Below are 15,681 nucleotides of genomic sequence, written 5' to 3' on the forward strand. Positions count from 1 at the left end.
TTTTCATTCATTAAATGTAAGTTACTATGAAAGTTAACAATAAAATTTAACCACCTATGTTTTTTAAACCATTTTGTAAACTGACATAAAAAATACAGAATAATGCTAGCTTTTTAAAGAACAGACTCTACAACATCTATTTGACACTGTCGACCTAACTGAAACAGTTTTGGTTCATGTGAGCAAACCGGGGAAGGCATTTACACCTTCTCCACATGGTCCACTGCACCTTGATATCTAGATGACAAATGGTGATGGATTGATGTTGACAGGCCTCGGGTGTGGCGGGATGCTGGAATAGGTACGTCTTGTGTCAGAAAGGCAATTATTCATAACATGTGACATACACAATGTAAACTGTATGAAGTGATGATCTGTGACAGTTTCATAATAATGGAGCCAATGAAAAAAGGTCATTAAAAGACAGCCACAAACTGTTGGAGAAAAATGTAACCAAACAACTGTGTTCACTTAATCAACATGTATTGTAGTGTCAGTATTCAAGTAAATTATTCTTACAAAGTCAGTATATAATGACATTAGATATGTATTTCATTTGTAATGTTCAACATATACATTTCTGCAGAGTTGTTTACGAAAGAAATCTGAAAAATTTAGAAATTTGTTTTGTACTTTTTCTGCGTGGCCAGGTGCAATGTGTATCGATGTCGAGGTAGGGGTCAGTGCTGACCCATTGACCTACAAGGGAGCATTGTCCACTCCCCTGACTTTGTGTCACCTTCCTCTCTTCAACAGGATTACTACAAAGTGCCACCTCTCCAGTCAGCCTGCACAACACAAGTTGCCTCTCATAGCCACTCCGTTTCAATGCCAAATCTCATTAAATTCTACAGAACACATTTTCCATTTACCATTCCCACACGGGTCAGATTGGTGGTCAAAGGGCTGTGGTCACTGTGACCTCTGCACTGACCACCACTTGGACAAACTCTTCAGGTTACTTTGATTCCACTTAACACTGGGCTGCACCCACTTTCCATCAATTACACCCTCCATGCAGCCATTGAGAACAGTTCTTGGGACTGTGTTGCCAGTGTGGCGAGTACTGCCAACATGGGCTCCTTTCAATAACTAGTCCCTGCACATGTTAAGGAGACAAACAAGGGTTCTAGTAGCATGGGTCAAGACCAACAAGGGTTTTAGTTTTCCTGAGGTCAAGGCGATGAAAACATTCAGTTTAAAAACAATTCTAAAAATATATAAAATAACTGGTTATCCTTTATTCTCTTTTATGATTTTTTTATCATATACTATACAAATTACATACAAGACTTGGGTAGAAACATTCATACTATTTGTGTCTTTAATAATTGTGTGTTTCCTTGTAGAATGAGTTTTACTTACCCTTATACATAACTATATTTCAAGGAGTTATGTTATGTTAATCTGGACATCATCCAGACAGGAGTAAAGTTATGTTAATCTGGACATCATTCAGAGAGGACTAAAGTTATGTTAATCTGGACATCATCCAGACAAGAGTAAAGTTATGTTAATCTGGACAACATCCAGACAGGACTAAAGTTATGTTAATCTGGACATCATTCAGACTGGGCTAAAGTTATGTTAATCTGGACATCATTCAGAGAGGACTAAAGTTATGTTAATCTGGACATCATCCAGACAAGAGTAAAGTTATGTTAATCTGGACATCATTCAGACAAGAGTAAAGTTATGTTAATCTGGACATCATTCAGAGAGGACTAAAGTTATGTTAATCTGGACATCATCCAGACAGGACTAAAGTTATGTTAATCTGGACATCATTCAGACAAGAGTAAAGTTATGTTAATCTGGACATCATCCAGACAAGAGTAAAGTTATGTTAATCTGGACATCATTCAGACAAGAGTAAAGTTATGTTAATCTGGACATCATTCAGACAGGACTAAAGTTATGTTAATCTGGTTATCATTCAGACAAGAGTAAAGTTATGTTAATCTGGACATCACCCAGACAGGACTAAAGTTATGTTAATCTGGACATCATCCAGACAGGAGTAAAGTTATGTTAATCTGGACATCATCCAGACAGGAGTAAAGTTATGTTAATCTGGACATCACCCAGACAGGACTAAAGTTATGTTAATCTGGACATCATCCAGACAGGACTAAAGTTATGTTAATCTGGACATCATTCAGAGAGGACTAAAGTTATGTTAATCTGGACATCATTCAGACAGGACTAAAGTTATGTAAATCTGGACATCATCCAGACAGGACTAAAGTTATGTTAATCTGGACATCATCCAGAGAGGACTAAAGTTATGTTAATCTGGACATCATCCAGACAAGAGTAAAGTTATGTTAATCTGGACAACATCCAGACAGGACTAAAGTTATGTTAATCTGGACATCATTCAGACTGGGCTAAAGTTATGTTAATCTGGACATCATTCAGAGAGGACTAAAGTTATGTTAATCTGGACATCATCCAGACAAGAGTAAAGTTATGTTAATCTGGACATCATTCAGACAAGAGTAAAGTTATGTTAATCTGGACATCATTCAGACAAGAGTAAAGTTATGTTAATCTGGACATCATTCAGAGAGGACTAAAGTTATGTTAATCTGGACATCATCCAGACAGGACTAAAGTTATGTTAATCTGGACATCATCCAGACAGGACTAAAGTTATGTTAATCTGGACATCATCCAGACAGGACTAAAGTTATGTTAATCTGGACATCATTCAGAGAGGACTAAAGTTATGTTAATCTGGACATCATCCAGACAGGACTAAAGTTATGTTAATCTGGACATCATTCAGACAAGAGTAAAGTTATGTTAATCTGGACATCATCCAGACAAGAGTAAAGTTATGTTAATCTGGACATCATTCAGACAAGAGTAAAGTTATGTTAATCTGGACATCATTCAGACAGGACTAAAGTTATGTTAATCTGGACATCATTCAGACAAGAGTAAAGTTATGTTAATCTGGACATCACCCAGACAGGACTAAAGTTATGTTAATCTGGACATCATCCAGACAGGAGTAAAGTTATGTTAATCTGGACATCATCCAGACAGGAGTAAAGTTATGTTAATCTGGACATCACCCAGACAGGACTAAAGTTATGTTAATCTGGACATCATCCAGACAGGACTAAAGTTATGTTAATCTGGACATCATCCAGACAGGACTAAAGTTATGTTAATCTGGACATCATTCAGAGAGGACTAAAGTTATGTTAATCTGGACATCATTCAGACAGGACTAAAGTTATGTAAATCTGGACATCATCCAGACAGGACTAAAGTTATGTTAATCTGGACATCATCCAGAGAGGACTAAAGTTATGTTAATCTGGACATCATTCAGACAAGAGTAAAGTTATGTTAATCTGGACATCATCCAGAGAGGACTAAAGTTATGTTAATCTGGACATCATCCAGACAGGACTAAAGTTATGTTAATCTGGACATCATTCAGACAAGAGTAAAGTTATGTTAATCTGGACATCATCCAGACAAGAGTAAAGTTATGTTAATCTGGACATCATTCAGACAAGAGTAAAGTTATGTTAATCTGGACATCATCCAGACAAGAGTAAAGTTATGTTAATCTGGACATCATTCAGACAAGAGTAAAGTTATGTTAATCTGGACATCATTCAGACAGGACTAAAGTTATGTTAATCTGGACATCATTCAGACAAGAGTAAAGTTATGTTAATCTGGACATCACCCAGACAGGACTAAAGTTATGTTAATCTGGACATCATCCAGACAGGAGTAAAGTTATGTTAATCTGGACATCATCCAGACAGGAGTAAAGTAATGTTAATCTGGACATCACCCAGACAGGACTAAAGTTATGTTAATCTGGACATCATCCAGACAGGACTAAAGTGATGTTAATCTGGACATCATCCAGACAGGACTAAAGTTATGTTAATCTGGACATCATTCAGAGAGGACTAAAGTTATGTTAATCTGGACATCATCCAGACAGGACTAAAGTTATGTTAATCTGGACATCATTCAGACAGGACTAAAGTTATGTTAATCTGGACATCATCCAGAGAGGACTAAAGTTATGTTAATCTGGACATCATCCAGAGAGGACTAAAGTTATGTTAATCTGGACATCATTCAGACAAGAGTAAAGTTATGTTAATCTGGACATCATCCAGACAAGAGTAAAGTTATGTTAATCTGGACATCATCCAGACAGAACTAAAGTTATGTTAATCTGGACATCATTCAGACAGGAGTAAAATAATTCTTATCTAAGTTTTCTCAGACTAACATCTAGTCTCTGAAATAAACATATTTTACAGAAAAAAACAGTTGTTAAATTATAGCTATAAAATATATCTTGACTTGCATGGGTTGTATTGGATATATTTGTTTCAGGGTCTATATGACAGACTAAAGTTTTTTTCACAACCCATGAATAAGAAAGTTTATACAAATACACATATTAATAAACAAATGGCAAAGCTTTATCAACAAATAATATATCCTAAAGAATTGTTTTTATGTTTCATTTTTTTTACAAATCTTTGTGGTTTAATCAAGACTTCACACTGAAATTGTACATATCTGGAATTCAACAAGCAGTTAACCTCTGTTAGGGTTCACATATGAATGATTCTTTACCCTGAAGTCAGGAGTCCAGCCACACAAGAAGTTTATCAACATGGTTCCCACTGAGAAGCCAACACTGATCATCGGATCTCCATCACACACTTCCCACTAACAAATCTCATTAAAACTTTTCAAAACTTTTTGACTCAGCTGGCCCGGAGAAGCTGAGTGAGGGAGCTGATAGATGAAGGAGGTAACTCTCTGCTATCAAGACCCTCATCACAAAGGCCTGACTCCTTCACAGAACCAGAAACTATAGAACCCTAATAGAAGCAGCCATCTTGAATCCCTCCTGGCAAGATCCTTTCTGTCCCTGTCACCTCCAGTCTAAAGAAATCCAGCTTGAAAAACTTCACGAGTTTGATTGAGCTAATGAAATTGAAAGGTGACTTGCATGAGAAGGCCCACAATTAGACAGATTGCATATGTCTTTTATATTCCCAGCATGCACCAGGGTAATCAGGGGTAGGGCAGGAAGGGGGAGGGGCTGTACTGCTGGTTCTGGGGGAGGGGAGGGGGACTTAGGCTTGTAAGTGGACATAATGTCTGTGATTGACCTTTAATGGAGTATGAAGCATGCTGGCAGAAGACCAACATCTGCTCCAATCTACAAGGGTCATTCTGATGACCTAGGTCAATTGCTTGTACATTTCAACTTGACTGTATTCGCTGTGAACCGTTGCTATTGTCTTTGGGACCTTACTTTATGTGCTTAAACATGGAGGTAATGTTAGCCTAAACACTGCAGGAGTAACAGGGCAGAATTATATCTGTGCATTCAGTGGCACTTATTCAAGGACCAACCCTAGGGTGACAAACAGTCCACACTTGGAAACAAACATGATTCACATGAAGATGAATATGGATAGTGCACAAATTACAAAAAAGCATATTTCTTTTCCAAACTGACTGTAGTTGGTTTGTTCTCAAATCCACAAATGATATCCTGTCTTCTAATGTGGGGTAACTAGGGTCATGCCTGGCTGAACTCCTGTTGAACCCTACTGGACAATTGCTGGACCCTTGCTGCACCCTACTTGGCCCTTGCTGAACCTCCTGACTCCTGTTGAACCCTACTGGACAATTGCTGGACCCTGCTGGACCCTTGCTGCACCTTCTGAAACCTGTTGAACCCCACTGGACAATTGTTGGACCATGAAGGACCCTACTGGACAATTGCTGGACCCTGCTGGACCCTTGCTGAACCTCCTGACTCCTGTTGAAACCTACTGGACAATTGCTGGACCCTGAAGGACCCCTGCTGATACCCAACTAGTCCCTTCCTGAACCCTTCTGGACAATTGCTGGACTCTCGGAGTCACTTTGCCAATAGTTGAAGAATATTTTTGACTGATATGGAAATAACCCACTGCCACAGGTTTGTTGAGTCCTTCCCATATGTCCTGCCTCAGCCTTTCTAACTGACTTGGATGCTGCAGAAATCATCTCCACATTAATAATCTACAAGTCTCATATTTAGTTATAATACTCAATTTATGCTCACTTACAACATATGTATTTGGGAAAGTGTGCTAACAAAACTGATTTCTCCTGAGAAATATATCATAGATGGATCCCCTCTCTTTACTTCACTGTCAACTTTTCCATATTAATAAACAACATTGTAGTTCAGTTTTGCTCATTGTCCAAGAAAAAGAACTTTTGTTTGAGGAATATAACCGGGGATATTAATCGTTAAATTCAACTTTCTCATGGGAAAATTATTTGATTTAACTTTATACCTGATAGGTATAGATAACAAGAAAATATCTGAGAAAATGTCAACTTTGTAATTCAGTGCCTCCGGGCCCCCAGCTATCTCCTGAGAAAGGTATAAACTAAAGCAGAAAGATGTGAATTATTGATAACCTCATTGTTTTGTCCCATAATGCCCCTTCAGGCCCAGCCCACCAATACACGACTGTAACCTCAAACACTCACATTCAAATCTGTCTGTCACCTATGTTTTTACAGAAATATGTTGGGTTCTGTTGGCCATACATCAGCATACTTGTCCTATGAACCAATATGACAAATGCTTCTATAAGATGGCTAAAATAGAAATAATGTAGACAAAAATAATGTGCAAAGCATTACATGGCTGACATATATGGCTGTTGTGACAATATTTGAACTGTTATATTACTCAAGGCAAGAGAATAATCAGTCTAGATTATCTGCTAAAACAGATTCCATTGGGTGTAAAAGGCAAAATAGTGATGAAAAATACATGAATGAATGGACCACTGAAAATCCGTGATGACACCCAGGTGAAACAAGGCATGGCTTCATCTTCAAGTGTCAGCTACAGTGTATTGGTGTCTGTAACATCGGGGAGATAGACTGCTCTCTCAAACACATGAAGGTACGAAGCTGCACGTGCATGTTGATGTGCAGTTGTGCATGTCAGTTCTTCAGCTGTGCACATGGAGCAGTGCGTTTAGCAGCTAGACCCAAATGATAATGATAGCTTGTGGTGCATTGTGACAGTTTTGCAGTGAATTACAGTGAACTTGGATGTTGACGACATTGGATCATATGAAACCTAAATAGCTTATTGAACTATTAGAATAGAAATACAATGGATGACAGTGTGAGCAACTAAATCCATGTGCTCACGAGTATGATTGTACACTACAACAGCCAGCACATCACCGGCTTGGTCTAAACACTGATCTGTGGCAACTACTCATGACAGAGTATGTTGCAGTTGATCAAGTCTGGACCAGGCTAACCAGTGGTTGATAGCATGAACACCAACCTATGCTGTCAGGTGACACACTGCAACCACCTAATCCCATACCATACAATACTAGTGGCCTAACCTTCCCCCACACTCCCAGGCAGGTGTAGTCATGTGGCACAATCATGGGAGCTACTGACTCAGCCTTTGTCCTCTTATATTCTATGTTGAAAGTAGAACTTGTTTATGCATCAACTGTTGGTGCACAGAGTAGAAGCAGCACCTTATCATTTGATGTGTTTCAATTTGACAGAGGAATATTGGAAGGATTTCTAACTGAGCTGATGCTTTCGAATATGGATTACAAAAAATGTATTTTAATTTAATCTACTGTTACTATTAGAGGATTATTTAACAAAAAAACCCATCTATTACATTATTCTCTGACAGCAACACATGTTGTTTGTTTCAAATACCACTCTTATTAAATATTCATTGTGAGCATGTTAATGCAGGAATGGAAGTGCTTACAAACATGTAGCCTTCATGCATGCCTTCATGGACAGTTGTGACTTGAGGATGCTGCAGGCTGCCTCACTCCAACACTGACATAAGTAATGCAGGAACCAGCCCACTGCCCATTCCACCATTGATCTGTGGGATAGTGTGTTCCACGCCAACATTCCTGTGCTATTCTCTCAACGGCTTACTGGCGGTGCTCATTCATCATACAATAATTCATTAGTAAATTGTTCAGAAGAAAAGGCATCACTTTCTCGATCAATGGATTTGTTGACTAAAACTGCGATCAAGTCAGGTGTCAATCTGTATCAAGGGTGAAATTAAACGATACAGCTGACAAGTTGTACATTGAACGCAAATAATGTTGTACCATGTTGATACCTGAAATGTTCAGTTTATTCTAGGACACAAGTTTTATTGATTTTTAAAACCGGATGGCATTCTGCACAAACACCACAATGTCATCAGGAAATATGTTTGTAGTTTGATAGTAATATTAGAATGATTTCTAGCTAAGGTAAAAGACTGTTGATTTAAAATACTTTCGATTTAAACTTTGGGCAAAAATGCCCCTTCTGGACACCGGATAGGTGTCCGGTATAGTGCATGTGTACCAAGCTTTTACCTATATATGTAATAGATAAAAAATGTTTTATACTTTTTACAAATTGTGACAAATACATAATACGATACAAACTAGTGACAGTGTCTAAGCAAACCTAGATGTCATTTTTCTTGGATGCTAGGGTGAAAATATTTCAACACACAATACACCTACAATATAAGTATTTCAGATCCCAAAGAGCACAGATTGTAATTGCCTCTCTTGGCTGTCAGTTTGAATACATGTCAAGTGCCATGTAACGTGTCCCTTGTCACCAGCCACACGAGCAGACAGTGTCAAGTACGTGGCTGGTGTAATGAAACATCAGAAACCCTCATTTAACTTTGTTCCTGGGGCAGTGAATAGCCACTCCAGTGTGGTCAGATAGTGTTTTGTTGATCTAGGATCCGATTTCAACTGGAGATCAATTCTGAATGTGTTGAAATGTGTTGACAAGATTCTATTTCTAACTGATACCATCTACAACTTTACATATTGACAGAACACTTTCCATGGCTGTGTGATTATATTCATAATGTTTTGTTCTAGTACTTCGATTAAATCTTGCCCCCCTCCATAGAAGTCGTGTCTGTTCACTATTTGGCTCCCGCTGAACTGTTGGGGGGGCATTTCACTCAGTCAGGACTTAGTTGACACCTGAGATGCAATGAATGCTTGTACATTTCACATCTATTTCAAACCAGAGATGTCAATTTCAAAGATGTATATTTGCTATAGAGTTATTGGAGCCACTGAAATATACATCCTAAGTAATTGTCATCCTGTTTCACACTCTTCACTATATTGCTAATCTCATTCCTAATATTAGGATATTTAAAAATGATTTCAAAATACAAGAGGAATGCTTTTAAAGGGGAAAAGCCAATGCAATTCCAGGAGGGGTCCCTAGGGTCCCCATTCAACGCAGGGTCACTTGTGATGGCGGGTTGTATTCAAACAATCCCCCTACACCCGCGTGAGGGATCTAGCGATCAGCGCCAAATGTCTGTGTTGAATGTTTGTCCTGAAATACAATGAAAACAGACACAACCCCACTAACTTCTGATGATATGACATGAACGTCTTTACTAGAATGAACCTTTAACATTGTTGCCAGATTATCAGTTCCCTCTTGACCGGACAGATGCATTATGGGAGAACAAGTATCCTAGTTTTCTGAAAAGGTTTTTAAAACGCACTTTTTCTTTAGAGTGTTCAAGTGGATCAGCTCAGCAAGGGAGAACTCGGAATAAAAAGCGTTCCACTTCAATAGTCTGCTAAAGATAAGCTGGAAATCCTATTTCATTGTCCATGTGTTTGGTGGCGAGAAGAAAGGCTTCAAAGGAAAGTAGCTCCGTGTGACTGTCACTTCTCTGATCACCTTCACCTGATATTGGAACTTACATTTATAAACTAACAACTCCGAAAGAGACATTGACAATAATTATAGTGTTGGATGTTCCACAGCATGGTCGTGAAATTTTTATTTACAACTTTCATTCTGGTAGGTTACTTGGATTAGTTAATGACTATACTTAGTGTATATCTTGTATCTACCTCCTTACATAGTTCACAATTACCACACACACAGAGTCTGGGTCAAGCGTCATGTGTGTCACGAGGTTATTTCATCATGTTTTTAGAGACAATGACATTTCAGAAGATATAATTTGACCTTTACAAAAATCAGTTATGTCACTGATACTGCACTGAAGGCCACTTGTAAAGTATACATTATGAATTATAAATTAGAATACTTGGGACACACCTCATGGCAAGGTGTCATTAACATAACACCAACATTAAGATGGCAATTTGTATTATTTTGGAGTTTACAGATTTTGCGTAAAAAATCCTGGTTCTAAAAAAAGTTCTGTGAATAGGGAAATAGTTCTTTTCACTTTTCATATTTTAGGGTCAGTATATCAGTAAACCATATGAATAAATACAACCCATGTTGAAGTTGTAACTATGTATCACTGACTGTATGTTGACAACCACATGCATGGCTCATGTGACCAGCTTGTAGAAAACCTGTAACCAGCTGTTCAGGGAGGCTGACATTTACATTTTCTTCTATTATATGTCGACTGTGAAAGTCTAAATTGTCTTTTATCTATTGCATAGAAAATACACAACCTAATCTATGTGTTATCTTGTGCATTCTACAGTATTATAAAGTGTACAGAAAATACAAGAAGAATGAATTGATCAAAGCAGGAATTTTTTGAATGAACAGGCCTATATATCTTAATGTCTTAAGGTATTTTCTTAAGATAAGGTCAACATATATGTATTTGTAACACTATACTTCATTGGACCGGATAGTGATTATCATATCCTACCTCCAGTATTGTGCAGCACCACTAGCATAGCAACATGAAAGACGAGCTGATTGATGAGTGACTAATAAGCCCTGATTGATGATGTAACGGATTAGACGAATCCATGTACTTGGTGAAGGGCCACACGAGTCAGCACTTGACTGGTGGTCATGTTTACATCAGTTGATATGTCAAAACTCACATAGCATGGTATTAAGACAACAACTGGCAATCAAATTGATGATATGGACATATAGATATAGATGTTACAAAACATCTCAATTATATTGGTAGAGTGGTGTTTGTGAGGTTATTTTTGAAACCCATTCCTCAAGATCAAATGCAGTCAACAGGACTCTTTTCTACTGGCTGATTAGAAAGCTAGGGTTTCTGACCGATCCTGATCAGGATAGAGCCCCCTAGTGTTTATAATGCCTCTATAATGAACCCTGAATAAATATTGGTAATCCATTACAAAGTGAAATTTGATTCAAATCACACAAATAAATGCTGGCTGAGTTATGCTGAACAATGGACTGGCAAGGACACCTGTTTTATTCACCTGCCAATGACATGATATTGACATCTGATAGACAGATATTGACAAGGCCATGGTCAAGTTTCCCTAAGGAAAAAGCACTACTTCCTACAGTACAGGGGAACAAGTTTAGGTTAAACAGTATATTAGGTCAGGAAATACATAAACAAATAATCAATCTCCTTGTGCCAAGGAGGTTTTCAATTAATACACTTTCCATGGCATGAATGTGCTGTAAGCCTTCAAATAATGGTAATTAACAGTTAAGATAATAGATGTCATGTAGTTTAAGCGTTGTCGTTAGTTGACGGCTTTATGTAAATTAGGTGTACACATGAAATCACCAGTCATAAGGAAATGATTAAAGGATTTACCAGTTGACTTGTTGGCTGACATAACATGTCAATCACACAAACATGTCAGTCAAAGACCTGGAATTGATGATGTCGCTGCCAGTGTGTGCGGTGTGGACCGTGGTCAGGGAAGGGGCACCTACTCGACTCATCTGTCAGTCAGTTGATATGGACATGCTATTGAGCTGTGATTTCCCTACAGATCCTCACTGTGACCAGCTACACGTGGTGGATTCCTACTCTCAGGCTTTCTATTGTACGTTAACCTTTCATGGCAAACTTACAACCATATGCTGGTCTAACATTTCTTGGTGTATGCACAGTGAATGCTTATGTTTTGATATATGTGTAATACTTATGTCATAATCTTGGCTGATTTTAGAAATCCACATCTAAAAAACAAATTGCTAAATGATTAAATGATTATGTTTAAGAACAGAATCAAACAAACAAAAAATCAAACCAGAATCCTGCCTCTTTAAGAAATACAACATCTGTAAGGGTTAAACATATATTTTAAGCTAAAAGCTTTCAACTAACATATGTTGATATCTTTATGTATTTGATAGAAGTCCATTTGTGTTTTGGGTCAACCCAGCTGAGGTAACCTGAACTTAGGCTTGTAGTGCTGACACTTATAATTCTCTTACCAAGTCTGAAGGACTTAATTCATATTGCCCTTAGTCAATTCACATACCAAATGTAATTCAATCCATTATGTTCACGCTGCTGAAAAACTCAAACTGATTTCAGTAAACACTGAGTCTTACTTCAGCATGAATACATATTACCTTCTAATTTGTACGTAAACAAGACCATTGTGTCTTGTAAACTTTACAGTATTTACAAGCCATACAAAAAAACGGGTGTGCCATTGCCTTCAAAGCTTTGAGTGTGTGCAAAGTTTGTCAATAGCATATCAATATCGCAGATGTATGAAATATACGCCATGGCACCAAATCAGGCATTAGACGTGAATAGTGAGCATGATTTGCACAAAAAACTTGGGGAGGATTCCAACAGGACATACACAAACCTGTCCTTGCTGGTTTCATCTGGTGCTAACAATGCTACAGCTGCAGAAACATAATCAAAATAAATTCAACCATGATTTTATATTCTTATAAGTCAATCAGCGGTTTTACCACATAAATTAAAAAAAGCAAATAATATAAATATTAGACTTAAATATAGATAAGAGGTATCAATTCTAAGATAATATGTCTCTAAATTCAAATACCAGTGGATTAATTTCCTTAAAAGTTTGCATTAATGATTTCAAGAAACTGAAAAATTGAATATTTGAACAACACATCATACTTGAACCAAGCCACACAGTGTAGAGCATCCTGCCCCACTCCTCACACGATATGTATAGAGACCTTCATTACCTGGGTACTGTGAAAATGCCCATTGTGAAGAATCACAATTCAATTATGTCAGATAGTTTGACAATGATGCTGTTTAGATGCTGTTTAGAGTGCGAGGAGAGTGTATAATGCTACCATGGAAAATATTCAATTTTGATTGGTCAATCAGAGCTTTCAGTGAGTGAGTGAGTATGGCTTTACGCCGCTTTTAGCAATATTCCAGCAATATCAGCAGGGGACACCAGAAATGGGCTTCACACATTGTACTCATGTCGGGAATCAAACCCGGGTCTTCGGCGTGACGAACCTACGCTTTAACCACTATGCTACCCGAACGATCCATCAGAGGTTTCAAATTACAATAACAACCTTTGTATCAAAAAGCTAATATTTACAGAAAAGAAGAAGAATGATATGTACAATGATATGTTAGAAAATGTAGAGTTCCAGTAACTTCAGTATTCAAACTATGTGCAACAACCAGGAATGGGCTACACACAAGACTAACATATGATCATAAATAATGATTAATTGTAAATGATAATGCTGGCAAAGTAGATTAATTCCATTTATTAATTAGATGTGATTTCAAAATAACATCTTCATCGTATGTTTATAGGAACCCACATTTATAGGTGGAAAGAAATAAGAAACAATAACCAAGTATATAATGACAGGAAAGAATGCACAATAAACAATGCCGAGACTGAGAACATGAAAGGGCATGTGAACTACAGTGCATGTGGCAGCTAAGCCCTGTCATTACCAGTAGTGTACACTGCTGCTGCTGACAGGCAACAAGGGGATGACAGACAGCACCGTGTAATGTAATCATCTGTAGCAATCAATATGAGGTGGATAAACCCTCTACTTGTGATGCACATAACAGTCTGACAGCAAGTCATATATATTTGTAATGGAGATATATTAGGAATTTTTCTGTTTTTGTTTGATTGGAAATCTTCAAGAGCATTCATAACAATTATCTCATTCCAATAAGGTGTTTCTATAATAACCTGTAAGGCATTTAAGATTCTTTCTACTTTTGCTATCACATGGAAATAAAAGCGACAAAACCCTATCCATATTCATAAGAAATCTCTGCCAAAAACAGAGTCGAGTGTACGATTCCGACTATATCGTGAACAGGAGTTTATGAATCACGGTCAAATAGTGATGGTACCAGGTGTTCGTGAAAAGGTGAGCGTATCCTGCCCCACCGGTGGCACCCGTCACAAACACATGTAGGTCAGGTGGAAGTCATGTGGAAGTCATGTGGAAGTCATATGGAAGTCATGTGGAAGTCATGTGGAAGTCGTATGGAAGTCATGTGGAAGTCATGTGGAAGTCATATGGAAGTCATGTGGAAGTCATGTGGAAGTCATGTGGAAGTCATATGGAAGTCATGTGGAAGTCATGTGGAAGTCGTATGGAAGTCATGTGGAAGTCATGTGGAAGTCATGTGGAAGTCATATGGAAGTCATATGGAAGTCATGTGGAAGTCATGTGGAAGTCGTATGGAAGTCATGTGGAAGTCATGTGGAAGTCATGTGGAAGTCATATGGAAGTCATGTGGAAGTCATATGGAAGTCATGTGGAAGTCACATGGAAGTCACGTTGAAGTCAAGTGGAAGTCATGTGGAAGTCATATGGAAGTCATGTGGAAGTCATGTGGAAGTCATGTGGAAGTCAATCATGAAGGCCATTTTGATCATGATATATTCTGTATTTCAAAATAATACTTAACAACTATACATGTATTAGGAATATTCCTTGTTGTTCATTTCCCTACAAATACAACGTGATCTTTGAACTGTAATGTGACATATGAGCATGATTCATACTTGATATTTTCTGTAATCCTGTAAAAAGCTTTTACTTTTGTGTATGGATGAGAACACATTTCATGAGCTGCCTTTCATTCATAATGGTCACTTGAAAGTTGTATTGCACCCACAATATTCCCTCTGCTAATACTGTAAGAGTCATAGCTTTCAATAACATACAATCAATAGACATTTCGTATTCAGATGATATTCAATATTGTTTCCTGGCCAGCCTAAGACGTTAATATCATTACCGCTTGAAGTTACAGAAATGCATTTCCTTATATGCAGGTTAATGCTTATTCAGAACAGCAATATTTCAATAACATAAAGACAAAGACAGAAATATATTGCTTTCATGTATATTTCTATCATGTCAATTGAGTATTGTTTATGTGCATTGAACAGCGGAATAACTCACCTTAATCCGTCGCAGCACCATCAGTAATATGAATGAATGGGTCTCCCCTAAAGTCTAATAAAGTCCTACTTAATAGGCTTGGTACATTCAGTGTTTACAGGAAGCGACAAGTCCCGCCACCCAGCCCAGTAAGCCTGCAATGAACATGCACTTTCTCAACTTGCTGTATTGTACATATCATCTGATCCGAGCATCGGACTTCATAGTACCGACACACCGACAGTCAGTGAGCGATTCATTACCTGGACTCCGCTATACACACGTCTTCTTCTTTTCACTGAAGTGTGAGTGGGGTGACATGGAAAACAGATAAAGGCTGCAAGGACCATAAGCCTTCATCTATAGAGTTATTGACAGTCGTCAATAGCAGTTTTCATGAAATTGACAGCAACAACTGTCAATATATCCTTGATGAAGAGCACA

General features: G+C 37.9%; 1 protein-coding gene across 5 annotated transcripts in view; it reads right to left on the minus strand.

Moving 5' to 3' along the window:
• The window catches only part of LOC124139822 (protocadherin-11 X-linked-like), a 70,983-nt gene that overhangs the window by 32,412 nt on the left and 22,890 nt on the right, over positions 1–15,681 (minus strand). Inside the window, exon 1 of one of the 5 annotated variants that reach the window (XM_046507177.2) lies at positions 15,259–15,436. The exons of the other annotated variants lie outside the window; for them this stretch is intronic. The gene's annotated coding sequence lies outside the window, so the exon portion shown is untranslated. Of the gene's footprint in view, positions 1–15,258; positions 15,437–15,681 lie in introns of those variants that run through there. 5 annotated transcript variants of the gene reach the window in all.

Source organism: Haliotis rufescens, unplaced genomic scaffold, assembly GCF_023055435.1.
Source record: "Haliotis rufescens isolate VD_foot unplaced genomic scaffold, xgHalRufe1.0.p SCAF_7, whole genome shotgun sequence".
Lineage (NCBI taxonomy): Eukaryota > Metazoa > Mollusca > Gastropoda > Lepetellida > Haliotidae > Haliotis > Haliotis rufescens.